The following is a 25,342-nucleotide window of genomic DNA, read 5'->3' on the forward strand; positions in this document are numbered from 1 at the left end:
GCATACAAATATGGCTGCCGAAATCTCGCGAGAAACATGGCCGGCTGATAGTCCGTAGAGCCCTTCCGCATACAAATATGGCCGCCGGCATTTCCGAAAAGCACTTCCGCATACAAATATGGCCGCCGGTAGTTTCGAAAAGCACTTCCGCATACAAACGTGGCCTACGGTATTTCCGAAAAGGACTTCCGCATACAAATATGGCCGCCAGTAGTTCCAAAAAGCCCTTCCGCATACAAATATATCCGCAGGTAGTCCTACAAGCCCTTCCACATACAAATATAGACGCCAGTAGTCCTAAAAGCAGTTCTGCATATAATTTAGCCACAGGTAGTCCTAAAAGCCCTTCAGCATACAAATATGGCCGCTGGTATTTCCTAAAAGCACTTCCGCATACAAATATGGCCGATGGTATTTCCGAAAAGGACTTCCGCATACAAATATGGCTGCTGAAATCTCGCGAGGAACATGGCCACCGGTAGTTCAGAAAAGCCCTTCCGCATACAAATATGGCTGCAGAATCTCGCGAGAAACATGGCTGCCGGTAGTTCAGAAAAGCCCTTCCGCATACAAATGTAGTCGCAGGTAGTCCTAAAAGCCGTTCCACATATAATTTAGCCGCAGGTAGTTCTAAAAGCCCTTCAGCATACAAATATGGCCGCTGATATTTCCGAAAAGCACTTCCGCATACAAATATGGCCGACGGTATTTCCGAAAAGCCCTTCCGCATACAAATATGGGTGCAAAATCTCGCGAGAAACATGGCTGCCGGTAGTTCTGAAAAGCACTTCCGCATACAAATATGGCTGCAAAAATCTCGCGAGAAACATGGCTGCCTGTAGTTCCGAACAACCCTTCCGCATACAAATATGGCTGCGAAATCTCGCGAGAAACATGGCCGTCGGTAGTTCCGAAAACCCCTTCCGCATACAAATATGGCTGCTGAAATCTCGTGAGAAATATGGCCGCCGTTATTTCCCAAGAGCACTTCTGTGTAAAAAATATGGCCACCAACACCTCGCGAGAGCAAGCTTTACCTCGAGAAACGTGGCCACCGAAATCTTCCCAGAGCACTTTCCCGAGGAAAACATGGCCACCAAAATTCCACAAGACCAGAGGTTCACGCGCGAAACATGGCCACTGGAGTCACAGGAGAACAAAGGTTTGCACAATAAACATGGTCGGGGGAATCTCATGAAAGCAGAGAGTCTCACCAGACCTGGGGCCGCTAGAGTATCAGAAAAGAAGACTGCCGTGACAGACGCCATGATGCCTTTCGTGTCCTGCAGTGGTATATTTTGTGAGGGAACTGGTTTTTTCACTAGGACGCTCTCCGGCTAGGAGACAAGGTGGGACATCCTGTACCTGCTTTACCTCTCCATCTCCCCAGGAGGCATGAACGAGAGCCACAGGTAAGGAGACGTTTCCTATACGCGAACTCTGCTGTTTGCGGGAGGGGTGTTGGCCACTAGAGGGCGCAGCACAGTAAGGACATAGTGGTGAGGATGGTTCGTTTTTCTTTGTGGCGTAAAAGAGTGTTCAATACTATTTTTCTACATACAGCCGTCCCGTATTCCCAGTGCCGTTTCTGCTGCTTCAAATTTGGGCTGGATTATGCTCCACTGATCTATGTGTTTGGTTTTAGGCCAATACCACCCTGTTTTGGTTAATATAGGTGTTTTCTGGAAAAGTCATCTGGAAAACTGGAATTAGAAATCTTGCTGTCTTCCACAGCCCAGATCATCCACGTTACCCAAGGCACTAATACAGTCTCCCCACAGTGCCTCTTCTGCCCACGGCAATTAGCTTCACCTCTTTTGGAGACTGGGTCTGCGTAGGGCTTGTGCTGTGTAATACACTGGGATGTCTTTTCCACTATTTCGGTGTGGTGTTGACATGGTTGTTTAGAATTATTACTTTCCAGTGATTTCAAAAGCATAGCCATTGTACTGTGTGTGAAAGGCATATCATATTGTGATTTCAATTTGCGTTTACGTGGCTAATAATGTTTAAAATCTGTTTGAGTGCGTTTTGCCCATTGGTGTTTTCTCTGGAGAAGGGTGTGTTCAAGTCTATTTTCGGCCACAAAAGAAATAAAGTGATAAATACCCTAACTACACAGATGAACTTCTGTGGTATGAGTGCCTGAAAATTAGTTATGTTTTGTTTTACTGTCATGTAACTGTTTGGCATGAAGCTTTTGATTGCTGAGGCATCCGTTTTAAAACATCCATCTCAAATATACTTGGCCAGCTACATGGTACAGAGAGAGCCAGGCTGCCTCACCCATAAACTTCCCCTTTATAAAAGCCCAGGTTGACCTAAATTTCTGCCTGCTTGAATGACCCGATAAAGAGTGAATCTCTGAAACCCAAGGTACTCGCAACATCTGCCCCTATAAAGGCAGAAACGCAGGTCTGCACATGCACTCCCTCTATACCCAGGACCTTACCGTGTGGCCCGGGACAACCATAGACCTTCCACGGGCTGTAAATTATAAACTTTGGGGGTTTTTTTACCCTCAAAGTTCCCTGATAGTTGTTGCTGAGGTCGTTCTTACAATCATAGTGATGACAAGGGCAGGTCCAGCCACATTGGTTCAGGTCAGGGAAATGTCTACAGCGGCTCACCACAAGCGGTACAGCCCGGATAAGGACCCCAGGCATCCATAGGCAATAGCATCATGACAGACAAGCTCAGACGAACACAAAGCAACCTTGACAAAATGCCAAATGACAGCCAGATACAAAAGGCCACCGATAGAATGATTCTCTTTATATGGATTTATACAGATGTCCAGATTAGGTACACTCCTAAAAACACAAAGTAGAATAATGGTAGCCAAGGGATAGGGGAAGGAATGGAGTTACTGTGAATGGCAACAGGGTTTCACTTTGGAGTGATAATGTTCTAGAACTTTACAGTGGTGATATTTGCACAACTGTGTGAATACTGAGTCCCCTCTATCCATGTGTTCTCACTTTCCATGTTCAATTTCAGTCCAAAAGTATTACATGGAAAATTCCACAAAATAAATGTAAGTTTCAAAATGCACAAGGTTCTGAGAAGCATGAAGAAATCTTGTGACATTACATACTTTTTCACCCAGGACATAAATCATACCTTTCTCCAGTGTACACATGCTAAATGTACTCCCTGCATGTTGGTCACCTGGGTTTTCAGGTAGACTGCAGCTGAACTGCAGTGCTTTCGTTCAAGCGACCCTCGTTTTACTTCATTATGGCTCCAAAGTACAAGAATAGTGATGCTGGCAATTCGGATACACCACAGAAAAGCCAAAAAGTTCTTCCTTTAAGTAAACATATATGTATGCTTCAGTATTATCTGAGGTTTCAGGCATCCATTGGGGGTCTTGAAATGTATCATCCATGATTAAAGGGGATTGATTATGCTGAAAATGACACAATGATACACTTTAAAATGATGAATTTTATGGAATATAGATATACTTCAGTAAGTCTCCTAAAAAGAGAGCAATTTTTTAACCTCAAAGATTTTGAGTAATTTGAATTTTTCAACAATGATCTCATCGAGATTTAAAACATTTCCATTGCCCTGGAAGACAATCTTTTAAATGCCAGGCTTAATAGAAACCAGCTAGATTCTCATAGTGTCTTCTGCATTCAATCTACATCTTGTACTTGTGGAAATGTGTAAAGGAAAGAAATATGGACATACCCAAGTATGTAATTGGAAAAGGACAGGTAGTTTAATATACTTATCCGGTAACTGTGGATATTGCTCTTAGATAGTACAAGCTGAACAAGGGATGATTTAGTTGCAGTGTACAATCTGAGGTCATACAGATGTTGACCTGAAACAAAAAGTCAACTAGATATTCCTTCAACCAAAAAAAAGGTTTATTTGGGGGAAAAGAAAGAATTGCCACCCAGGACATGCAGCCATGGAGAGCCGTGCTGCAAGTCCCCAGCAGAAAAGGGCAGATTTTTTTCTAGAAGGAATTTGGAGAGCTGTTATAACCAAGGGACTCTTCCTGTAGGACTTTGCCATCCATGTAGCACTGATAGAGCGTCCCCTACAGGCCTTCCCTATTGGAGTCTTGGGCGAGGTCTTTATTTTTTTCACATAAGCAAACTTTTTTTACTGTATTATATTACAATCCATAGGTCTAACTTGCACTTTAAATCGTTGTTTTGTGTATGGTTTTGTAACATTATGCACTGGTTATTTGCAAAACTATGGGTTCAATGACCTATGCAGATCCCCCGAATGTTGACACGTTTCATTTTACAACATGAATATTCATATTCATCAATACCATCATTAGTCTTAAGTATTTGGAAGCTGTGACATTCACAGAGGCAGATACAACTTTTCCAAAATTTTATTTTTCATTTGAAACAGTTTTGTATTGGCAAGAAATGCTGTTATTTATTTTGCATGAATTTTCTTTCATGCAAAGTTGAGCTTCCAAATCTAATGATCACACAAGTAGTCTTTCTGAAGACAACAATTTAAATACAAATTGTAGACTATTTGTTACATAGATATTATAAGGCTGGTAATCAAAAGTAGAGATTGAATAAAATTATTTTTTAATGCTCCATTAAGACATTCTGAAGTGAAATATATCACATTTCTTAAAACTGTGAATGTGGTCATGAAGAATAATAACATAGCTACTAGTTAACCAACTCTAGTACCATTTCCTTAATGCATAATGAGCGGCAATAGTTTTACCGACTGTTGCTTTTACAAATCCAGTGCAATAATGCAAATAATCGGTGCAAATCCAACAAATGTCTTAAATTTGGGATTACCAGTGATAACTAAAATTCTTTCAACTTTTCTGTATGGGTGAAATGTTTCATAACACATTGGGGGAGAAATATAGTAGACAGCGGGATAGATGTGGACTATGATCTATTGTTTGCCAACTCCTGGTGAATTACGCTAGGCCCGTACATCACTGTCTCGTTCTGACAGCATTACTGTGAGCATGAACAAGTAGTAGGTCAAAAACTTTTTACTGTTCTTCAAAGTGGTCTTGGTTATTTTCATTCCTCTGGTCTTGCATGCACATTTTAGACTCTGATTGCCCACTTCCACACATACCACCTTTATGTGTATTGTGGTTTATCTGTTAGGATGTATCTCCATGTGCCAAGCACGGTATCTTCATTATCCGATAACTACCCTCTCCCCTTCCTCTTTGCTAAAAGATGACTATGTCCTTACTTATTGGTTGGTGATAAATTTATGACACCTCCCCATTTGTGATTCACTGGATGAAGGTTGATTTCCTCATTGATTCATTCAACACTTGAGAAATATTTCTTGAATGCCAGGCATGAGCCTGCCATGATTATTAGGCACAGAAGATACATCAGTAACTAATGTTCCTTGTGATAAATTCATTGAGGCGGGAGAACGCATAATAAATGATATAGATATTGATTTTTGTAAAGGTGACAAGTGGTATGGAAAAAATAGAAATAGCCAAGTAAAGGGGATTGGCAGTACCAGTGGTGTAGCTGCAATGTTAAATAAAGCAGTGCCTTAGTTTCCTAGGCCTGCTGTAACAACCACCACAGAGTGGGCTTAAAAAACAAACGTATTGTCTCACAGTTCTGGAGGCTATATGCTCATAATAGGGTGTTGGTAGCCTTGGTTCCTTCTGAGGGCTGTGAGCGAAGGATGTGTTATAGGCCTGTCTCCTTCACTCGCAGACCTGTCTTCTATCTGTGTCTTCACATCATCTTTACTCTATGTGTGTCTGTGTCCACATTTCCCCCTTTTTTAAAAATAAGGACAACAGAGGTATTGGATTGGTGATCTAATGACCTCACTTAAACTTCATTACCTCTGTAAAAACCCTTTCTCCAAAAAAGGCCGCATTCAGGTCCTGGGGGATATAACTTCAAAGCATGAGTTTAGGGAGGACACAATTCAATGCATAACAGACAGTCAGGGTAGAATTCATTTATTTATAATGTGATAGACCCTAACTCAAATCTTTTTCCATAGGGCTGTGTGACTGAGGGAACTTTGCCACTAAAAATATCTAAAATGTAATTGCTGATGGACGTAGCCAAAAGCGTTTGGTCTTTCAAACTGTGTGAAGCCCAAAATCTGTGGAATCTCTATTCCCTTGCCATCCATCTCTTAAATTCATCTCATTCTTGGAGTAACTTGCCAACTTCAACCAAAAGCTGTTTTTATACACCATTACTGTACATTCCTGTACAGCTGCTGAGACACTAGCAACATAGTTAGTTTGGAACTCAGCTAAGGACAAAGTAAACTAAATCAATTTTTTTCAGTTCCTGCTGTTTAACAGGAAAGCCAATGCCATGGGTTTCATCAGTGTGTGCTTAATGAAGGGATGAATGCTAAGAAGATACTGTGACGTCCCCCCATGTGCCTATAGCTGTGGACACTGTGATGCTGGGTTTAATTCCTCGGGGCTTTCCCATCCTCTTAGTAGACCGCCAAGACGCTCAGCCAGATGTGGAGGCAGCAAGGAGTCTCAGAAAACAGTGCAGCCTCTGGATTATGGAGCCAAAGTGATGTGGGTGTGACCCTGGCCACTCTATTTCTTATTGTGCAACCTGGGTCAGGTCACTTTGAGCTCATGAAGTGGAAGTTAATACATATGAACAGATTTACTGTGAAATTTAAACGAGATGGTGCGTGTAACTCACATGCCACATGAAGTTTGAAACATAATCACTTTCTTCCCTTCAAATTATAATTTCAACTTAGTAGCCGTTGCATTTTAAGTTATTACATCATCAACACAATGACAGAGGGTTACAGGACAGTATTTGAGGGAGCTATGAGTGATTTTTGTCTCCTGAGACAATAACGATGGTAGGGCATATTTACTTTTTCAGTTAGAATAGCTGATTTTATAAGACGCTGTGCCATGTGCCAGGCATTATAGTATTGAGACCAGCCACACACTAGATAGTTATTTTTTAATTGAAGCTTCACCATTACTAGCTATGTGAATTTGGGCAAATTACTTAAAAATGCCAAACTCTAGTTCCCTTAATTAGAGGAGGGAGAATATGTTCCTCGTATGTTTATAGATAGAAATAACCTAACGCATTAAAAGGGGCTCAGCAGATGGGGTACCTCATAGTCAGATGTCTGTAGTTTTTAAAATCAGCAATGATGAGTACAACTTGTTATTAGCATTCACTTGGAGCTTGATATGTTTCCCCAAAATTCCTGTTTTTCTGAGTATTTCTTAAAATCAGATTTACTGAGGGTACAATTTACAGAGAGCAAACTACATCCATTTAAAGTGTTTAGCAAAGGAATATTCATGGAACCACCACCATCCACAGACAGATCGCTTCCAGTGGTTCCATTGTGGTCCTGTTTGCAGTCCGTTGCTCTCCCACCCCCAGCCACAGACAACCAGGGACTTATCTGTTGTCATTATACATTATCTGTGTTAGAATGATATATACGGGAGTCACAGTATATGTACTCTTTTGTGTCTGACTTCTACTTAGAATGCTTTGACATTTAACCATGCAGTTGAGTGATCATTAGTTTGTTTTATTGCTAAGTAGAATTCCATTATATGGCTATACCCCAATTTATTTATCCATTCACATGTGAATTATTTTACATGACATCTGTTCTTTAGATGGACATAGGTTTTCAATTCAAGAAATGGACTTGATGAATCATATGATAAGTGTAGGTTTAGCATTTATAGACATGCCAAACTGTTTTCCATAGAGGGTGCACTATTTTATAATCTCACCAGCAATGGATAAGGTTTCTATTCACTCCAGTACTCATCAATTATTACATTTTTTATCTCAGTTGTGCTACTTGCTGTGACATACTATCTCCTTGGGTTTTCATTTGCATTTCCATAGTGATTAATGAATGCTGAGCCTCTTTACATGGGTTTAATGGACAGTTAGTCCTATATATTCTTTTAAGTGAAGCATCTGGTAACATATTTTGGGTGTGTTTTTTTATTGGTTTGTCTTACTACACCTAACTTATGAGTCATAAGGGCGACATTTTATACTTCTCACTGTGCAGACCATCCTCAAATTTTGTTACATTTAGCTAAGTGTCTCACGATTTTGTATCACCCAGAAAGCCCAGCTCAGGGTGGAAGTAAGGTTCGGTGGATTAGGAAAAGGCCTGACCTGAACCCAGAATGACTGCTGCTTTTACTGTAACCAAAGCAACTGGGAAACCAGGGGCTCACAAGGCCGTGGATCAGCCCAGGAATGTTAACAGTGTAAGGGGAGGTATTTCCAAAATTCCAATATTTCCAAAAGCCACACATATGACTTGTGCCAAGTAAGGCCAACTCTGAGACATGCTGACCTCTCAAAGTTGGGTCTCACTGCTACTCCTGTAACCGCCGCACAGCAGCCCAAGGGGACCCAGCAGGAGGCTGCCTTAGGTCTGGGTCAGATTTGCTTCCAGAAAACCATCTTGGGTGCCAGTGGGCCCAGAGGGGCTGGGGGTGAGTCTGCACAAGCAGCGGCTGAATGAACTCAACCAAGGTTTGGCACCAAACACTGAGGACCACAGAATAGCAGCAGGTTTGTGCCAGATGGGTCTTGAGACTTTAGTCTCTGTGAGTTAAATCCCATACTCAGGGAGAGAAGTACTAGAATCCAGGCCTTCTGAAAACCAGAATAGCCAGTAGTCTGATTGGAACTCGTGTGAACTCATATATGTTATCTATGAGAGAGAACAAGCTGCTGGGTTGACCCTATTATTTCCCATGAAAGGATACTACTGGGGGGTGGGGGTGCTGGTTGGGCCCAAAGTCCAACCCCTCCTCTGATCACCAGCCTACTCTCTTGTCAGTCATGGGGGAAAAAAAATCTTTTTAGTTGCTTAGCCCAGAGTGGCTCCTTTTCTAATTTCCACTTCTTCATGTGAGACTGCAGGAGTTCTGAGAGAGGGAACTCCAGCATTAGGATTCTGGAATAGGTGTCATTCTTTGTTCTGATGTTGACACTTAGAGCTAACATGAGTGAACATATTAAAAATAATGGTGAAACTTCCTTAAGTAAAGTTGTACTTGAGACTTATTGCTATTAGTCAAGAATAATATATATTATATTCATATTTTTCCATCTATTGAGCAGATAGTTTACTGGGAAATGGAATTAGAATAGAAAGATACTGAGAAAATTGTGTGCATACATTGTTCTCATTGCTCAACTGGTAACTTAAACTTTGAGTCTAATCTCCTTCCTGGCATCATCTCATAAAAACGTGGTCAGAGCAGGAAAAAATGCTTTCAGACCCAGTTGTACAGAAACTCTACAGCTAGGAGTATACCCTGAGGAACTAATATTAAATGTGTGGACAGTGTTAGAATATTCATTGCAGAGATACAGTTGAAGTCAGCCTAGATTTAACAGGAGGAAGTCTATGCATACAACATATACATTAGATGGCAAGTACGCAACCATTTACAATCACGTTTACACAGAATATTTATGCAGTGGGAAATAATCTTGATATATGTGGAATTTCTTAAAAATGGATAAATTTCAAGGAACACAACACCTACCAAGACTAAATCACAAACAAACAGAAAATCTGAATAGACCTGTAACAAATAAGGAGATTGAATCCATAATCAAAAATCAAATAGAAAAAAAAATCAAATAGAGTAGTATATGCAGAAAGGGCTTTGGGAAATGGGGAGAGGTCTACAAACATAAGCTTTTATAGCAGAACACTTAGCAGAATTGTGTATATAGGTTTACCTAAATTACTTAATGTTTGAATGACTAAACAAGTCTTTTCAACATATGATTGGTAGAGAAGGGAATAGTCAAGATGCTGAGGAGTCACCCTCCCAATGTCACAGGGGCTCCTGGGCCAGTTCATGCTCTTCTAAGTTTGCTGCACTTCAGTATGTGAGCAACTTGTGGAAATATGAAGTTAATTTTCAAATGAACTGAATAGAACCTTCTCCACATTAGACACACAGATGGTCAACAGGCACACTAAAATGTTAAACATCATTAGTCATGATGGAAATACAAATTAAAGCCACAGTGTGATCCCCCCCTCACATGAAACAGAATGGCCATAATCGAGAAAAATAAAACAAATGGCAGCAACAATGTGAAGAAATTAGAACCCTTAAATATTCCTTCTGAAAATGTAAAATGGTGTGGCCTGGGGGTACTATAATTGGGAATTTCCACCCCATAAAGAAATTCCCATGTGGTACAACAAATCCACTTCTAGAAATAGACCCCCAAAAACTGAAAACAGATGTTCAAACAGTGATACATGAATCCACAGCAGCACTGTTCACAACAGTAGAGGCCTAAACAATCCAAATGTCTATCTTAATCAGCAGTGAAAACTAAGTAAATAATTGTGCAGCTACACGTGGATTCTTTAGATTGATATAATTATGAATATATTAATACTTTCTAGAATCACATATCCCCATAGCACACACAAAAATTTTAATGTACCAAAAAACATATTTATTAATACACCAATATATTTAGTTCCTCTACAATAAATAAAAAAAAGTTGATAAATCTATCTTCAGTAATCAGTGTTTCATTATTTTCTTCTATTTGGAAATACTCTAGACATTCAATACATATCCATCATGAATTTAGATAACACGATTGTAAAGTTTCAAATTACCAAAGACACGTAGAAGACCTTTTCAATGATTATGTACAATATAATTATCGCTAAAAACTTTACATAAATATCTTTTATTTTCACTGTATCTATTTTATATATTAGTTTAAAATTTGAGATGTCAAAATCAATTATTACCGAAGCTATTTTCTTGACACATTTTGTAACACAGATAACAAACTTATTGTTAGAAAACCAGTTAAAATGTATATATTTTATGTTAATAACTTTCAAAGATATGATTATGTCATAAACCCAAACTAAAACCAGCTTTACTGTCAAATACTTCACCACATTATCTGATCCTGAAAAGCATTTAGGTTAGTTTGTATATTATTTCTTAATTTATATAACCGTTTGATTTGTTCAAACCAATCAAATACTACAAACTAGTAACACCATCCACAGATACAAAACATCTTACCACACACAAACACAAACTGGTTTCACACAGAGATCACAAATCGACAGAATTAGTAATAACTATAGAGAACACACAGGATGGTTTACCAAGAAAATAACTGGTTGTCACAAGAGCTCTGTAACACGATTTAAATGTAGAAGCTTTTCCCACTGGGTCCATTGTCTGTACATGCACAGTTAGGAATAAATAGTGAGACACCAACCAGCCTCTTTACAGCTCAGGCCAGGAAGCCAGAGGCCCCTCCACACAGAGCGCAGAGGAAGCAGCCCTCCCACAGCCAAAGGGTCACCCCCAAAGACAGTCAGAGAAAGCAGACCTTCCTCACACAGGCGGTCAGGATGGTGAGGTGAACAGGGTGTCCCCGGTCTCCCACAAAATGTGAGGCACCCCCAAGCCCCAAACCCACTAATTCGTGGGCCCCAGGAGGTGCTACTGGACTGGGATCTGTCCAGCACCAACAGGTGAGGAAGGTTAGGGGGACAGAAGCCCCTTATGGGCAGAGGCCCCTCAGGACACACTCCCCTGGGAGCTGGCACAGCCATGCAGAGGTGCACTGGGAACCCCAGCTTATCCCACGGACCACCAGGCACAATGGAGTAAGTGCACCTGGCCGATGGTGGGGACCGGAGAGGATTAGCTTCCTCGGACACAAAGCCAAGCTCCTGGGACACAGGGCGAGAATGATAGAAAAACCTCAAGTGGTTTTCAGAGAGGGTCCCACAGCAAAGTTTGTCTCCGCAGACACCAGTCTAAAGAGAACCGCTTAACTCCCCAGCCTGTGGGGCCAGCTCCAAGGACAGGCTTACGGGAGCCTGTGCCTGTGTTCTGTCCCCGTGGTAGTTCCTTCTTAGGACAAAGGACACGCAAGACACAGACACAGGAAAAATCCAACATCTCTGGGAGGAAAGAATATAGAATACTCTGAAGTCTCTAGGTGCAAAAAGTTAGCTGCACAAATATTTTTTTCTGCCAATCTAAATTCAGAAAAGAGACAAAGGCCTGGAATGCCTTCTAACTTCTACACAACCCCACAGACAGAGACCAGGAATTGTAATACATGCGCACCTAGAATTCACATAACCATGAAATTTCCAAAGAAAGTGAGGAGACATCAGGTAAATATGACATTTTAGTCAAGGGTGAGAGTGGACTCAGATTTTAGATGTAAAAATGGGAGATTTACAGGTAATTCAGGAAAAGCTGAACACCAGTGGCAGGTAAAGTTTTGTGAGGCTCCTGCATGGAGTCTTCCTGTCTTCTGCTAAGGGAACTGTGCTCAGGGTTTTATTTGTGCTTCACAGTCCTTAAGGAGGCAGGGAAAAGGGGAGCCAGGTTGCAGGAGGGAGGCTTGTATTGTTAAAAGTACCCCTTTTCAATTTCTTTTCCTTTGCTCAGCTCTATGGCCTCAGGCAGTTGTGGGCTGTGTTTACATTTTTGATCTGCTCGGCAGAGGACCTGGGGGAGATGCTGAGACTCTAATTTCTATCAGACTGAAAAATCAGCTTCCGTTTTGGTCAAGTTTCTGATCAGTTATTACATATTCCTTAAAACTTGTTCCAACACACCAATTCTCATAATATTAGATTGAAATACAGTTTTTAAAAATTTGCACATCTCTTGATTTTCCCTTCTGCCTTTTTTAAACCTAATGCTGACATTAGCATTTTTAAGACCCAACAAGCTGAAGAACTAATTCAAAAGTTAAATTTCCTTGAATTCGTTTGTATTAAACATGTGGTCTTCTTTCTAGGTTCCAATAAAACAGCTGTTTGCCATGAAAGTTCTCCAACACATTTTCAAAATTTGAAGTTTTTCCAATTCAAAGGAGCCATGGTCTGACCACTGATGATAGGATTTTAACAGCGCTTCCAACCAAAAAGCCCTTTTACTAGCTTAACCAAGGAAGCCAAAGGCTTTCTGTCCCTTTGGTATTTTATTTCTTTTTTTTTAAATTAGAGTTTATTGGGGTGACAATTGTTAGTAAAGTTACGTAGAATTCAGGTGTACAATTCTGTATTACATCATCTATAAATCACATTGTGTGTTCACCAGCCAGAGTCAGTTCTCCTTCCATCACCATATATTTGATCCCCCTTACCCTCATCTACCACCCTCCTCTCCCCTTGGTATTTTCTTTTGATTACAAATGGCACAAGACACAGACACAGGAAAAAATGACCACTTCTGAGAGGAAAGAAACAATAAAGAAAACCTGTGAGACACTGCTCCCAAGAAGCTAGCTTCACAAACATTTTTTCCTGCCAGTATACATGTAGAATAGAGGAAAAGGACATGCAGCACTTCTAGATTGTCCCCAACCCCACAGAAATAGACCAGGAAAGATGGCAGGGTGAACAAAAACACCACTTACCTCTGCCTGCATGTCCTTGAGCTCCCAGCTGCAGCGGTTTCCAGGAGCCAGCAGTGCCCCAGCCAGTAATTCTCCTATCAGGCTCCCCAATACTGTGGGAGCTTTAAAAAGATTTTTTTCTTCTCATCTTGTATGTTACAGGAGATCAGGTCCTTGTATCATCACAGGAAGGCATTCCAGGACATAGGAACAATGCATCGTGAACGAAGGCAAGCAGGCCAAGGATTTACTAAAAGAAAGAAAATATATTCCCAAAATGCAGGAGTGCACAAGACCACCAGGAGAGGGACTGCTCTAGAACAAAGAAAAGTTAGGATTACATCTGAATGAGGGCGGGAAATATTCAAGGTGCAGTCAAAGGTGATCTCTGGGCGTTTCTGGGGCGTTTAGGGCCTGCCTTTGTTGACGCCTCCTTCCCACCAGGAGGAGGGATTCCCTTGTAGGGACTGTCAAAGGGGTGGAGAATTTCCCCTGCCTGCAATAGTGTTATGCCCAATTACAATTAGCTATAGCTGTACCTTTTCTTAGGAATTTTTCCCTGCCTGGAATTCTGATGGTGTTATAATCCATCACAATTAGCTGTGGCTGCACTTTTTCTTAGGAATGATTGCATATCTGTTTCCTTTGTTTCCTCTCACATCTTCCTTCCTTTCCTCCCCCATGTCACCGTGGCCCTGTGCTCTCTGCCTATGGTAATGAGTTATTCTAGCTGAGCTGATCATAAAATTAATAAAATCAGATTAAGGTAAAATAGAATTTTAACATATGTGCATGGGGAATTCACATACGTGTAAAAATTCCAAAGGCAGCGAGGTCAGATTGGGTGCTTTGCAGGTAATTTAGGTAGAGTGGCACACTCTCAGGAGGTAAATTGTTAGGCTACCCAGAAACTAATGGGTCATGGGGGAAGGGTGGTCAGCAGGCTCCACTGGGTGTCTTCCCGCCTTATGCTAATGAGTTTATGCCAAGGTTCCCTCCCTAAACCAGGTCTTTCCATCTGAATCTCTTAGACAGGAAAGGGGGAGGGTCAAAGGCTGTTTCAGAGTCTTTTGCTCCCTAAGGATGAGCTTCAAGTATATGTGCACAAAGACAAAACTTTTCGTCCTCTTCATTCCCACCTTTGTAACTTGAATAAAAGTTTCACATCCAGAATTTAAATTGGTAGATTGTTCCATATTTCATTGATCTAATCATTCAATCTGGAGAATAAGTTGGTTTAGTTAAATTGTTGGATCTTATTTCATGATGCAGTGATGTAGAACAATCCCAAATTTCACCTTTTATTAACTACCTGATGACTTGCTTAGGTGGGGGGAAGGAACAAACTGTCTTCTACCCTCAAGGTTCTTTTGGCTGTTCTGATAATCAAATAGATGTGAGACAGATTAGCCAAGAGAAAACAAGCAGATTTAATACATACACATGAGAACCCTGCACACAGAAGAGAGTCAGAGACCCCACATACAGGATTGGTAGGGAGATAGAAAGGGAACGTATGTAGCTAAGACATGCCAAGCTAGGGATGAAGTAAGGTCCTTTGGGGGCTTGAAAGGGTCACTGCAGGGTGTTGACAAGAGCAGATGTTTCATGAATATCTTGAACCTGGTCAGACAGATGTTGACAGAGACTAAAGGAGGTCAGACAGGGGCAGAAATAGACAAAGAATGTGGGGTGTGGGTGCTGAGCTGCTGCCAGCCCACGGTTGCTGACTGTGTGCATGACCTGTGGGTTTGGGATCTCTTGGGGTGTCCTTGGGTGACTCTGCACTGTGTTCCCAGGTCTTCCATATATGCCTTTAGGCCCCCACGAGACTGGAGTTCCCACACCAAGCCAGCACTCTGGACCTGAGAGTGGCCCCAGCTTTGGACAAGACCCCTCATGCCAGGGAAAAGCTGAGGGACTATACTCCAACCCACCGGACAGGTCCAGCTACCACATCTGTGCAGGGAGGGAGCCTGTTCCAGCAAAGCTGCCCCAGGAGCCTGGTGTTCAGCTCCTCCTGCAAATGCTGCACCTGGAGTGGAGTCCCCAAGGCCCCTTCAGCCCCAGCGCCCGGGCCAGAGCCTGGGATCCCACCACAGCCTGCCTCCCCTGCCAGGAATGCTAATAGTGTTGTAACCCACTACAGTTAGCTGCAGCTGCACCATTTCTTAGGAATAATCTTATCTCTTCTCTTTCCCTTGTTTTGCCTCACATCTTCATTCCTTTCCTCCCCTCTCTCTCCAAGGCATTGTTCTCTCTGCCTATGGTAACAACTTCTTCTAGCTGAGCTAATCATCAAATGAACAAAATCAGATTAATGACATACATCAAATTTTAATATATGTGCATGAGGAATTCACATACTCTTGAAAATTCCAAAGACAGTGAGGTAAGTAAGATTGGGTGCTTTGCAGATAATTTATGAAGAGTGGCACACTCATGGAAGGTAAATTGTTGCAACCCAGAAAATAATGGGATGGGGTGGGGGAGTGGTCAGCAGTATCCACTGGGCATCTTCCCGTCTTATGCTAAGGAGTTTATGCCAAGTTTCCCTTCCTAAACCAGGTTTTTCTATCTGAATCTCTTCAGCAAGAAATGGCGGTGGGGTGGGTCAAAGGTTCTTTCTGAGTCTTGTTTTTTATCAACCAGCTATAAATCAATAGTCCCAAAGGCAAGTTTTAGTCCTCTTCTTTCCCACCTTTGAAACTTTATGAAAGTTTCACATCCAGAAGTGAAATTGGTAAATTGTTCTATATTTCATTGGTCTAATCACTCAGTCCTAATGATGGAGGAATATTTTCCTGTGAGTCCCCAAATGATGTAGATGATGTTGGATCTGCCGGCAGTTTCTCGGTGTGGGCCGGGATCATGTCTAGTGAGACCCAAGAATGGAAACACGGACCCAGGAGAGTTTTAAAATGAGGATAGTTTATTGAAAGCAAAGAGTCAGAGCTCGCGCGGGAGGGGTTCCCTAATAGGGGTGGCCCTGTGATTGAGACAAAAGCCCTTACTTTTATATCTTCTCTTTCCTGTTTGGGGAAGGGGAGCTGTTTGAAAAAGGGAACTTGTGTGAAGAAGGGAACTGGCGCCTTCTAATGCCTTCTAATGAAATTTGTCTACCAGGTTTGTTCTGCTGGCCCATCCTAAAGGAATTAGGAAAGTAATCCACTCTTATGTAGCAGATCTGTTCCGTTAGTCAGGCCAAAGGAATTTTATGATTAATCTCAAAGCCTTGTTATATTATGTCTTGGAGCGAAGGAGTCATTTCAAAACCTGGAGTTTTAGGATATGGCTGTCTTTTGTTTATTCCACCAGGGACCTCCCTGTCTACCTAGGGATGCTAGCTAAACTGTATCACTAATAATAAGTTAGTTTATAAATTAATTGTTGAATCTTATTTCATGATGCAGTGATGTAGATATTCTCCCAAATCTCACCTTTTGTTAACTATCTGATTACTTGCTTATGTGAAGGAGGAAGAAACTCTACCATCAAGTTCCTTTTGTCTGCTCTGATAATCAAATAGACATGAGACAGATTAGCCAGAGAAAATAAGCAGTTTTAATACATACATAGGGGAACCCCACACACAGGAGAGAGTCAGAGACCCTAGGTACAGAAAAGGTGTGGAGATAGAAATGGTAAATAAGGCATCCTGAGCTAGGGATGAGATAAAGTCCCTTAGGGGCTTCAAAGTGTCACTGCAGGACGGTGTAGCAGAGCAGATGTTTCATGAATATCTTGAACCTACTCAAAGACAGATGCTGACAGAGGTGGAAGGAGAATGTCAGACAGGGACAGAAATAGAAGGACAGTGTGGGTTGTGGGGTGCTGAGCTGCTGCCAGCCCACAGTTGCCGACTGAGTGCGTGGCCTATGGATTTGGGATCACTTGAGGTGTCCTTGGCTGACTCTGCACTGTTTTCCCAGGTCTTTCATATATGACTTTAGGCCCCCTGCTTCCCCAGCTGCCCCAGGGGGCTGCAGTCTGGACACTGCAGGACTCTGTAGTCTCTCTGAAACATGGCCCGATTGGGACACCCACAAAAGAGGCCTCACCTCTCCCTTAACAGATGACAAACCCCCTCCTGGCGGTTTGCGCTTGGAATGTCCCCTGTTCCTGAGCTTAGGAGATCCCTCTCTCCCAATTACATGCTTTAGATAATTACCCTGAAAGTTAGGCTTGCTTACTAGTCACAGTGCCCCTGTGCTTGCCCATTACAATCTTTAAGGCCTAGCATTCTTTCCAGGTCACTGCTCCTGGGTTGGTGAACACATTGGAAAGCCACATCGCCAAAGGGAAGCCTGCATGCAGACCCCTGGAACCATCACATAGTTTCTGGAGGAATGCCCAGATTTCCCCATAAATATCCAAGGCTGGTCTGAGAATGTTAAGGCAGTTTTTGGAGGTGTTAACCTACTGCCTTCTCAGACCACTGGTGCTCTGATAATAAACACTTATTCTTTGACCCAACTCCTGTGTCAGTCTATTGGCTGAAAGACGCAGGCAACATGAGCCCGGACTCGTTTGCTACCAGTTTCAGTATCTGCCGACCCAGACGGGACAGCCTCGGGGCTCCTCCGGTAAGTGTCGGCTTGCGGAGGGTCTCCGGGGCTGCCTGGGACTGGGCAGATTCCTTGGCGCAGGACCGACCTCTGCTGAGATATTTTGCTCGTGGAGGTGGAGTTTGTGCCAGGGCCTGCCTGTCATGGACGCCTTTTCTGTAGTGGGGATAGAATAAGTGTTGGCTCTGGTTCCTGCCTCTAATTTCTGGTTTGGAAATCAGGGTGGCTCTGGTACGTGCAGTCAGAGGACTTTGCACTCAACATCTGGGGCTCCTCTTTGAGGGCCATGTGGGGGTGATACTGACCCATTGGAGTCAATAGGTGAGGTCGCAACATCCAACAAAGCATAATACCCCCACCAGTAAGGGCTCTGGGCGCAGGCTTCCTCTGGGCTGGGAAGCACGCCTGTGGTCTGCACTGTGAAAGCCACTGCGCTTGGTTTCAGTCTTTGGGCATTGGGTGGCCTTAGGGCCACACTTGGTTTTTGGTATTCGCTCACTGGCCGATTGTCTGATGGTCAATGGACCGTGTATATGGAGTAAGACGACGTAGCGTCCCAGTTTGCTGCCTGGCCAGGTTTTGGTTTTGGTATTTGGAGCCGAAGTTAGGTTTTCTGGTTTTTGTCTGTCTGATTCAGGAAATACTTGGATCTGTGTGTGTGTGTGTGTGTCTGTGTGTGTGTGTGTGTGTGTGTGTGTGTGTCTGTGTGTGTGTGTATTTGTTCAAGCTCAAACATGGGATCTAATGTTTCAATCCCCGCTGGGAGCCCATTGGGTAAAATATTAGGACACTGGCGGAAGTACAGCTATAAGCCATTGATGAAAAAGAAATTAATGTTCTAGGACAATGCTGTTTGGTCAGTGTATGCATTAGATTCTGGAGAGTGCTGGTTGCTCAATAGTTCATTAAATTACTATTTTGCAACTGTAGTTCTTCTGTTAGAGGTCTGAGAAATAGGGTAAAATTCCTTACGCCTTTATGATAGACTCTGAAAAGAATGGAACTAAACTGATAGTTCAGAAAAAAGGGGACTCCACCCATCTCCTAATCCACTAATAAACAGGAATGCTGAGGCTGAGGGAACTAAAGGGAAAAAAGACACTTTCAAAACCAAGCGGCTAATTCTCAAGCCAGACCTCCCACCCCTTGTTCCAGCCTCTTTGAAATGTTAGGAGTAACTAAGATCTTAGGACCTCTCTGCAATTGTTAATAATTCTGTTCATATGTATATGATCTGTGATATATGTGTTTGTATGTTTTATATATAATGTTTTTGCCTCCGGATGTATTGCTAGTTTATAATTGATTGTCTTTTAAAAAAAGATTAAGCACTTATAAATTTAAATAATAAAAACTAACTCAAGTACTTTTCATGATCAGGTGATCTAAGAAACTATTGGATACTATGGCTAGTTTAACTTTTAATTAGATACTTTTTTTTAAGGTTATTAACATTAAATATGGTATCTTTCGCCTGGGTTTCGTCTCAATGTTTTGTACTGCACGTACAACATAATCAGAATCGGAGACAATATTTAAAATTTTCAAGGCGGTTAGCACAGCTACTAATTCAGCTCTTTGTGCAGTGATACAATTAGTTTGTATGAACTGTTGGTCCCTTTTACTGACAATTGCTGCCTTACCATTCCTAGATGTGTCAGTGAAGACTGACACCCTGTGGAATAGGGGTTTGTCTGAGCTTCTTAGGGAACATCCATTTAGTTTTTAGAAGAAACTGGAATAATTTGTTTTTTGGATGATTGTCAATTACTCCAAAAAATTCACAAATAGCAGTTTGCCAAGTTTCAGAATGAATGTTTAAATGTATTATTTGTTGTTTCTTAAAAGGAACCATTATTTTAATGGGTTCTTTTCCATTTAGATGTAGGATCCTGGTACCGGCTCGTGATATGAGTTCTGAAATTAATTCCACATAACTTGGGAGTGACTTAACAAAGTTGTTAGGCAGAAAAAGCCACTCTACCAGGTCATTTTGTTGAATGACCACCACAGGCGAATGTGGAGTGGAAAAAATTAAAATTTGTAAAGGTTGAGATGTATCCATGCGCTGAATTTGCAAGGACTATCAAGCTGTGGAGATCCTCGTAAAAGATCAAATAGGTTACTAAGCACATAAGTAGGAATACCTAGAGTAGGACGTAGCCAATTAATATCTCCTAACAGCTTTTGTAAATCATTGAATGTAGAGATTTGATCTCTCCTAATTTGTACCCTTTGAGGCCAGATAGTCTATCTATCGCTCCTAGATATCCTATAGGGGTGGTAGTTTGAATCTTACCAGGAGCAATACTGAGACCTGATGACTCGAGCTGTTCCTGGAGTTAAACAATTAACTAAAATCCATGTAGAAGACAAAGCAGAGAATGGCGTCCATATAGTGAATGATAAAACAATCTGAAATTTTTCTCCAACTGGCAAAACAGCTCAAGCTACAAAATAATGGCAAATTGTGGGGCTATTCAGCATTCCCTGTGGAAGAACTTCCATTGATATCTTTTGATAGGTTCTTTGTTATTTATAGAAGGTATTGAACATGCAAATCTAGAGCAGTATTGAGGATGTAAGGGGATAGTATAAAAACAATCTTGTAAGTCTGTTACTACTAATGGCCAATTTTTAGGAATCATGGACAATTGTGGGAGTGCAGGATGTAAAGGACCCATAGGTTCAATTAGATCATTAAGAACTCGCAAATCAGTGAGCATTCACCATTTTCCTGATTTTTTATTACGAACACTGACAAATTCCATGGACTAGTGGAGGCCTCTATATGGTTTTGTTCTAATTGGGTCTGTACTAATTCTGTCAGAGCCTCCAACATTTCTTTTGAGAGGGGCTACTGTTCTATCCAAAGAGGCTTGTTATTAATCCATTGAAGAGCTATAGGAGTCCATGGCTCCACAACAGTGGCCCCTACACAAAAGGCTCCTGATTTTCTGATTTAAATCCTAGTCCCTCATGTCCTTGTTGAGATAAAGTCTATATAGATTAATTCCCTGATTAAATTTTCTGAAACGTTTTCCTGGCTGACAGCCCATATGACTCATCATATTTTGGCTTTGAGGACTATATTGTCCAGGGGGTATCCAGATTTCTGCCTCCCTTGAGTGAGCAGATCTCGACCCCATAAATTCAATGGAATGTCAGCAACATAAGGTTGTAAAAATCCCTTTTGTACCTCAGGTCTGAAGCAAGGAAGAATACAAACACTTTGACACAAACCTGAGGCCCACCCCAATGATATTAGTGTTGGGCTCATGGACTTGCTAGTTCGCTGGCCATTCCTGAGAGCTAATTATAAAAACATCACCTCTTGTGTCTAAAAGACCTTTAAATTTTTTACCTTGTATTTCAGTTTGACAAACGGGATGGATTCCTGATATCTTTTCTGCTAGAAAAATACCTGCCAGACCGGTACTTCCAAATCCTCCAGTTCCTCTTTTTTGTGTTCCTTTTTTTTCTGGGGGTGTATAGGGGTTCAGAAGGAGTTGGGCAACTCGTTTCCCCCTTTTTAGCTGACCAGGGAACAAAAGAGAACATTATAATTTGAATTTCTCCCTCAAAGTCTGGATCAATTATGCCAGTGTGGACTGTAACTCCTTTTGATGTTAAGCTTGAATGAACAAGGAGAAGCCCAACTGTATTTGGAGGGATTGATATGAGTTCTGAGATCAATTCCACATAGCTCGGGAGTGACTTAACAAAGTTGTTTGGCAGGAAAAAGCCATTCCACCAGATCATTTTGTTGAACAATTACCGCCGTTGACAAATGTGGAGTAGGGAAAATTAAGATCTGTAAAGGCAAAGAGGAGTCAATACGTTGAATTTGAGTGTCCTGAATTTTCTTTTCAACCTTTCTAACTCCTTGTGGGCCTGAGGAGTCAGGGTGTGAGGGCTAGCCATTTGAGGGGGGGCCCGCAAAAGACCAAATAAATTATTGAGAGCGTAAGTAGGAATCCCTGGGGTAAGATGTAACCAATTAATGTCTCCCAATAATTTATGTAAATCATTTCAAGTAGAAATTTGATCCCTTCTGACTTGGACTTTCTGGGGTTTGATAGACTGGCGGTCCCAACTGTTCCTAAATATTGGACCTGTGTTGTAGATTGAATTTTATTTAGAGCAATGCAAAGTCCCGCTGAATCAAGTTGTTTTTTAAGTAATTCAAAGCATGCCATTAGGAGCTCTATAAAGGACACAGTACACAGAATCCATATAATGAATAGTATAATGACCTGGAAAATTAGGTTGTAATGCTCCGGCTACAAATGCTGACAAATTTTAGGGCTATTAAGCATTCCTTGTGGAAGAACTTTCCATTGAAATCTCTTTATAGGCTCCTTATTGTTAATTGAAGAAACAGAAAATGCAAATCGAGGAAAATCTTGAGGCTATAAAGTGATTGTTTAGAAACAATCCTGTACATCAATAACTATTAAAGGCCACTTTTTGGAATCATTGAAGGTTGTGGGAGACCAGGCTGTAAAGCACCCATGGGCTCAATTATAGCATTAATAGGTCATAGATCTGGAAGCATTTGCCATTTTCCTGATTTTTTTTCTTAATAACAAATACAGGAAAATTCCAAGGGCTGGTAGAAGATTCTATATGATCTTGTTCTAACTCAGTCTGCACTAATTCTGTTAACGCCTCTAATTTTTCCTTAGAGACGGGCCGCTGTTCTATCCATAGAGGCTTATTGTCTATCCATTTAAGGGCTACAGGGGTCCATAGCTGTTCAACAGTGACTCCTATAAAAAAGGTTTTTATGTTTCTGTTAAATATCCCAATCCCACTCGTCCTTGTTTGGACGGGGGCTGAATAGACTGAGTAATTCCCTGATTAAATTTTCCTAAATCTTTTCCTGGTTGATATCCCATTAGACTCATAATTTGTTGACTTTAAGGACTATATTGTCCAGGTGGTATCCAAATTTCTGCTTTCCATTGTGTAAGCAGGTCTCGATCCCCCAAATTAACTGGAATGTCCACAATATAGGGCTGTAAAAATCCCTTTTGTCACCGGCATGAGGCAGGGAAGAATGCAGACACTTTTCTGCAAGCCTGAAGCTCAGCCCACCCCCACAATGTTAATGTTTGGCTCTTGTACTTTCCAATTCTTTGGCCATTCACGAGAACTAATTATGGAAACATCCGCTCCAGTGTCTGAAAGACCTATAAACCTTTTACTCTGTATCTCAATTTGACAAACACGGTGAATTGCTGGTATCTTTTCTGTTAGAAAAATCCCTGCCCGTCATGTGCTTCCAAAACCTCCAGTTCCCCTTTTTTGAGTTCCCCTTTTTCCTGGGAGAGTGTATGGGAGCAGGAGTAACTGTGTAACCTGTTCTCCCTTTTGAGTGGTCCAGGGAACAGATGAGGACATTATAATTTGAATTTCTCCATCATAAGTAGAAAAAATAACACCAGTATGAAGGGTAACTCCTTTGGATGTCAAACTAGAGCGACCAAGGAGAAGTCCAACAGTACCTGGGGGAATCGGTTCAAAAAGTCCAGTGGGCACACGTAAAAGAGATTCTCCAGGAACTAATAAAATATCTTGTGCTGCACAGACATCTACTGCGGCACTCCCTTCTGTAGCAGGACTTAATTGTTGAACTAAAGGTCGGAGGATGTACTGTCTGATAATTCTGAGGAGTAGCCTGTAAGGCTTGTGGCGAAATAATGGGTCTAGTCAGGCGTGTTGAGAAAAGTGAGTGCTTTATTCTACGCTCCCGGGAGAGGTTCACTGGTCCCCAGACAGGGAGGGGGGGGGCCGGTGTTGCACCCAGAGTATAGGGTAGGAGGTATATATCTGATTTTGGGGAGGGGGCTGGCTGAGTGAGGTGGCAGATGAGCAGGCCCCCCCAACAGCAGATTGGGCGCAAGCGGCTGTGTCCGGAGTTGCTTATCACACCAGCGGTCTGCTGCCTTTTCTGGGAAATGCCAGGGGCCCCAGTCTCTGTCAGGCGAGAAGAGGTATAATTTAGCAAAGGGTAATGACTTGGCTCCTGGAGAAGGGTCTAATTTGGCAGAGGGGTATGACTTGGCTTCCGCCGCTTTGACCATGCCCGCAGCTGACCTAACATTCCGGCCTTTTTGGTTATAAAGGGGCGGCGAGGTCAATCTTACTGCTTCCTGATGACAAGGGGCAGAGAGGGGTACTATGCCTGGTCAGCAACAGGAGGGTTCCTGGGCAGCCGGAGTATGGGTGGAGTAGAAGCTGGTTCACTGTGACTCTGGACATCTCGTGGTGTTAGGGTCCGGAGTCAAGCCCTCCTCAAGTGAACAGAAGTCACACAATAATGCAAGTCACACAGCGAGGTTTATTTCCAGCTAGCTGGGGTCCAAGTATCTCCCTGACGCAGCGGGTTTCAACAAGGACCCCAAACACTTACAGGACTCACATAGCTTTAAGGAGTATATGATAAACTGCAGGACTTACACAGCTTCAAAGAGTATAAGATAAGCTACAGGGCTGCTTGTCTCCTCGCTGTCACTGCCCACATCTTGGAATTTACAGTCAGGTTGTGTTTACACTTAGGTTGTGTTTCAAGCCAGGGGCCGTTAACCCTGACCTTAAGATAGCAGTTCTCATGCTAACAGTCTCTTACAGTGGAGGCGGTTCTGTAGAAATTTAAAAAAGCAGGGCCATTAGAAGCAGGAGACTGATTAGGCCAGAGTGAGCCTATTAGTGGCATTACCCATGTAGTCAGTGGTGATTGCCACCAATCTGAGAGAGGGTTGGTGGACCCTCTCCGGCGCCGGAGCTCCTCTTGTAACTTATTCAGGGTCTGTACATTTTCCTAGACCAGTCCAGACTCGTTGATGTAGTAACAGCATTCTTCCTGGAGGAAGAGGCAGGTTCTTCCTTTCTCGGTGGTTAGCAGGTCCAGAGCCCGTCGGTTCTGCAAGGCAATTTGGGCTACAGAGGTTAGTTGTCGCTGGAGCGATGGATGGAGGTTGAGGAGGCCTCTATGACAACCTGGAGGCGTGTGTCCAAGTCCTGGGCAGAGTGCATGCTGTGCCCGAGAGCACCAGCGCCTAAACCGGCAGCTACAAAGGAGGAGGCTAGAGAGACCCCTAGGATAAGGGGTAGGAAAGCAGCCCTCTTTTGAACAGGAGTGGAAATTTTCTCATAGTGAAGCTGCAGTTCTGTGAATTCAGCCTGGCTGTAGAGCATTAGTTGGGCTACGGTTGTCGGAATACAGGGGGTAGGGGAAGAGGTATTTGTACACTTGGTGAGTGTCTTATTCCACCAGAAGAATGTGCCAGAGGGAGCCTGAAGAGTGGACGAGAGTGGTCGGGTTGTATTGCA

At 42.3% G+C, this 25,342-nt stretch overlaps 1 protein-coding gene across 2 annotated transcripts in view; it reads left to right on the forward strand.

Moving 5' to 3' along the window:
- The first annotated feature begins 1,022 nt into the window (after nt 1-1,022).
- Nucleotides 1,023-25,342, forward strand: part of LOC308495898 (ubiquitin-conjugating enzyme E2 variant 1-like) — a 51,384-nt gene continuing 27,064 nt past the window's right edge. Inside the window, exon 1 of one of the 2 annotated variants that reach the window (XR_013993072.1) lies at nt 1,023-1,412. The gene's annotated coding sequence lies outside the window, so the exon portion shown is untranslated. The remainder of the gene's footprint in view (nt 1,413-25,342) is intronic. The other variant, XM_081044398.1, reaches the window with a different exon arrangement.

The sequence above is a fragment of the Rhinolophus hipposideros genome (genome assembly GCF_964194185.1).
Source record: "Rhinolophus hipposideros genome assembly, chromosome: 3".
Classification (NCBI taxonomy): Eukaryota; Metazoa; Chordata; class Mammalia; order Chiroptera; family Rhinolophidae; genus Rhinolophus; species Rhinolophus hipposideros.